Genomic DNA, 5,511 nt, shown 5'->3' with positions numbered 1-5,511 from the left:
GGGCCTCCGACATCTTTATTTTTATTTAGACGTCTTATTGCTGTACAGAGACCTGACACAAATACTGTGCTGCCCCTTTGATGGCCAGTCTTGGAGTCCATGGGTTTGGATTGGAATCTGATAATATTTTGTTCATATATATATATATATATATATATATATATATATATATATATGAATAAAAAATAGACTAGTCCTGTTTAAATACAAAATCATTTTCTGTCCCAAGAGTTTTCTCCTTCTGTATTTACAATTTTCGAAGAAAATTAACACATTGCTTTAAGGTTACAGTGCCTTCCGAAAGTATTCATACCCCTTGACTTATTCCGCACTTTGTTGTGTTACAGCCTGAATTCAAAATGGATGAAATAAAAAATGTTCTTGTCCATCACACAATACCCCATAATAACAAAGTGAAAACATGATTTTAGAGATTTTTGCAAATGTGTTGCAAATTAATGACATTAAAATCATACAATGTAATTTTCTGTATTTTTGTTTTAGATTCCGTCTCTCACAGTTGAAGTGTACCTATGATAAAAATTACAGACCTCTACATGCTTCGTAAGTAGGAAAACCTGCAAAATCGGCAGTGTATCAAATACTTGTTCTCCCCACTGTATATTTGGCCTTGTGTTCTAGGTTATTGTCCGGCTGAGAGGTGAATTAGTCTCCCAGTGTCTGTTGGAAAGCAGACTGAACTAGGAATTCCTCTAGAATTTTTCCTGTGCTTGGTTATGTTATTTTTTTATACAAAAAAACTCCCTAGTTCTTGTCGACGACAAGCATGCCCATGACATGATGCAGCCACCACCAGCTTGAAAATATGAAGAGTGATACTCAGTGATGTGTTGTGTTAGATTTGCCCCAAACATAACGCTTTGTATTCAAGACAAAGTTCATTTCTTTGCCACATTTTTTGCAGTTTTACTTTAGTGCCTTATGGCAAACAAGATTAATGTTTTGAAATATTTTTATTCTGCACAGGCTTCCTTCTTTTAGGTCAGTATTGTGGAGTAACTACAATGTTGTTGATCCATCCTCAGTTTTCTCCGAACACAGCCATTAAACTATGTAACTGTTTTAGTCACCATTGGCCTCATGGGGAAATCACTGAGCGGTTTCCTTCCTCTCCGGCAACTGAGTTAGGAAGGATGTCTGTATCTTTGTAGTGATTGGGTGTACATCCAAAGTAATTAATAACTTCACCATTCTCAAAGCAATAATCAATGTCTGCTTTAAAAAAAAAAGATCTACCAATAGGTGCTCTTCTTTACGAGGCATTGGAAAACCTCCCTGGTTTTTGTGGTTGAATATATGTTGGAAATTCACTGATCGACTGACGGACCGTACAGATAATTGTATGTGTGGGGTACAGAGATCAGGTAGTCATTCGTAAATCATGTTAAACACTATTATTGCTCACAGAGTGAGTTCATGCAAGTTATTATGTGACTTCTTAAGCAAATTTCTACTGCTGAACATAATTAGGGGTTGAATACTTGTTGACTCGAGACATTTCAGCTTTTCATTTTGTATTAATTTTAAAAAATATATATTGACATTATGGGCTATTGTGTTTAGGCCAGTGACTCAAAATTAAGTGAATCCATTTTAAATTCAGGCTGTGACACAACAAAATGTGGAAAAAGTGGAGTGGTGTGAATACTTTCTGAAGACACTGTATAACAAGCAAATGTTCTAATGGCACTTTCAAGGCTCTTCTTTGTTTGGTTCTTTATTAAAGCCGAGGACATTTGGCAGGCAACAGGTCCATCATGTTTTGTTTTTTGAAAGCATTTTAATGTTCAAGTCAACCTCCAGGGTTAGAGGTATGATCACCATACCTGTTCAGGTTTCATTCTTATTTGCTATGGGTTGACCACTGCTTAATTCAAAATATCTGTTTTATTTCATTTAGGCTGTATTGGTTGACTTACTATGTTTTATTATTTTTATTTTTGCAAATTCTTATGTTTAATTGTGAAATATCAGTTGTTACAACTTATATTTGCCTTATGTATTTTTTCATAAATCAATATATAAAATAATGAAAGAAGGTAAAAGATGTTTGATCTTGAAGGTGTTTTGTATGGTTGTGTAGTTTTTCCGCAATTTCTGTGGGGATCATAGCTTTACAATGGCAATCAAAAATAATTGCTAAATTGCTACAAAAGTTGTTGCAAACTGATGAAAAAAAATCATAGTGGGCCAACTAGGTATAAGAATAATTAATAAAGCATCTCATTAAATATAAATGATCCGGAAAACGGCACACAAAAGTTACTCTGATTCACACACAGCATGGGCCAGGCACAGTATCTATGGCTTTGATCATTTCAATGCGTTTTATTTTTGTACTAAGCTATCACCTTTTTTATTTTTTATTCTAGGCGCCCGCAGTTTAGCTGGGGGGCGTAGAGCATACGGCAGGTCTGGTAGGGGACCATTTTCTTATACTTTTTTATATGTTGTTAATATATTTGTTCACATCAGTTTTGTCCCACCTCCCGGTATTTTAATGAAGTACGACTCATTACTTTCCAGTTATTTGTCAGTAATATCATCATATTGCGTTACACAAATTTGATTAAAGACCAATTCAAAGTTTACAATTATGATATCATTTCGATGCTACCTTTATAAGATTGGTACCTTTATAAGATTCAAACATAAAATATAATTCCATTGGAGACATCTTAAGCACGACATCTTAAGCACGTCTTAAGCATGTAACCCAGATTAAGTCCCCACAATTTTTTTTGTAGTTTTCATTCAATAATCACACATTTGACTTTCATTTGTTTGTTATTTATTTTTGTCCTGACCTGTTTATTATACCTTTTAACGTTATTATGATGATTATGATGATTATTGGTATCATTAACATGAGGCATAGCATTAGCATCAGAATTAGCATTGGTAGAGTTATTATTAACATTATAGTATTTGTATTTTACATGAATCCCCTTCTTGATTTACTCAATATTTGTTTCAGTAATTAGAGCTGGAACGTCTCAATTGAGCAGGAGCCTGTCTCCTGTTTCTGTAGCGTGAGACAGCTTGATGTACAAGTACACCCCTGGACAGGATACTCGTCTATCACAGGGCCATTTTAGGAAAAGCCAGTTATCAATCTAACTCATGAGATGCTGATCCGCAGCAAGGCAAACCAGTGACAAGTCAATGTTGCCATCAGGCAGGATTAAAAACAGTACTACATTAACCTCAAAAGTAGGCCTACACCAATCTTGATCTTTTTATAGGTGCATACTCATCACAGAGTGGAATTAGAGAGGTAATTCTGCTTCAAACAGGTAGATATCTATAACGTGAACAAGCTGATGTATGAACATGAATGTGAACTTGAAGCTTTGTGGAAGATGCATAACAAATTATCACTTTTGCCAGCATCTTACAATGTTCTTAAACATTGTTTATGAACTTGCATTAACTTTACACTGCTACTGACTGCTACTAAGGACTTGAAGATATCCATCTACAAGTGACAGAGAGAAGTGGATAATCTGAAGACTATCCACAGCAGCACAGTAGTGCAAAGCAGAAGCAAATATTGTAAAACAAAGGGAGGTTTCCTCAAGTACAAATTTACATTGTTGAAACACTTATCCAGCCCATTGATTTGTAAAGATTTGTTGTGTTATTCCATACATGAAAGGTTAATCCACTTTGCATCCATGGGGGCATCACCACTGTATGTATATATGTATGTGACTATGGAAAACATGGTTGTTTTTTCTACTTTCAACTGAAAGAGAATCAACATCACCAGCTCTTTAACTCAGAAAACCAGCAGTAGTGGAGTCAGCTGGACCATAACGGACTGTCTTCATCCTCGACCTGTCCTCTATCGAGTTTGTCCTCTATCCAACCATCTATCCATCTTTCACTCCATCCATTCATTATTCCACTCCATTCCCTTTGGCAAAGCACCTATCATATGCAGTACCTTTAGCATACAGTCTAACATACCATGGGAAGTTCGTTGAATTTCTCTAATATTAATTGATCACTTTTTGTGAGGAAACTATTACTTTCCTGCATTTTAATTGCTTTTTTTTTTGTCAAGATTAGGAACAAAGGACCTGTATTTAAATGCAGGTCTGTTCACCATTTTTCTAATCTGAATTGGTCCCAGTTATTCAGCATGATGAATACCCATACCTCACTGCTCGTGATCAATCTGCTGCCCCCATGCTCATGTTGCTTGTCAGTCATCCCATGACACCATTACACTAGTACCATCCTGACCTGAGAAAGATCACCTTCCCTCCAGTCTTACTGCCAGGCTATGGCAGGGGGCCGCCAATGGCTCAGATGGATGGAGGTAAATGGAGAAGAGGGACTGGCTGTTAAAATGCCCACAACGATGTGGCTGATGTTTTTGACCACCAGGAAACAATGGAAAAGGTCTGAGAGTTCCTCTGGACAGAGAAGGAGTCAAAGGCAGACTGATCAGTCAGCATATGCTAGACAGAACAAATACAAGATACTGCAGTAGAAATACTTTTAATTAGGTGGTCCTTAAATAGCTACTCTCGAACTCTTTACTAGAGTGTAATTTTACTCTGCACCGGTGCATTATTACTACAGACACGCCTGCAGACAGTGATTGAATTGAATCTCTCTAATTGATTGCAACTGTCTGTACTTACAGGTACTGTCCTAGCAGACCCGCTTTGTCTAATTTGCTCTGTCACTTTGCTGTCTGAACCTCATGGCCCTCTGCAAATCTGCTAAACACTACTGCAACTTCTTGACAGATCTTGTTCCAATTCAATCTCATGTTTATGTGGTGTTTGTCTGGCAGACTCGTTAATTGAATGTTTGATTGATGTGTTTCTCCTTTATTTGTCCTTCCTCTTTTAACATATTTCTCAGCTGATTAGTCCAACCCATTTTTTTCATCTTCATTATAAATAGTTGTTTTTTATATCCATTTAGTCTCTCTCTTCTTTTATCTTTTATGTGCTCATGCCTCATTACCTACAATCTACCTCTGCATGTATTTTGTTATTTGTACATTTACTCATGTATTTACCTTTAACTGGTTATGTTGATGATCCTGTCTCATCTCTTGTTTACTTTCTCATGTGTGACTATTTGTTCCCGTGGTGTGCATCAGGGCACAGTTCTATGTTCTGTGAGATTAGTAGATATTTCTGCATGTTTTTTCTCTGTGTAATCATGCAGAATAGACTTTTCAGCACAGCCTAATATCTGTGGTTCCACCAGTCACAACTGAAAACAGTCTCGATGACACTGTTGTGTGAATGTTCTTGTTGTGGACAGGAACACGGGAAATGTTGAAAACTGTGGACCATCCCAGCACTGTGATGTCCACGTTTTTCTTTGTTATTGATTGATCAAATACCATGATCAATGGGAAGAAATGTATGTGTATATCACGTGAAATATGTCTGTGACTCTCGCTTGACTGTGATCCTGATACGAGTATTGGCCTGAGGCATGGTAGGTACTGTCATAGTC

Source organism: Oncorhynchus mykiss, chromosome 4 (genome assembly GCF_013265735.2).
Source record: "Oncorhynchus mykiss isolate Arlee chromosome 4, USDA_OmykA_1.1, whole genome shotgun sequence".
Lineage (NCBI taxonomy): Eukaryota > Metazoa > Chordata > Actinopteri > Salmoniformes > Salmonidae > Oncorhynchus > Oncorhynchus mykiss.
Note: the sequence above shows the minus strand (reverse complement) of the source record.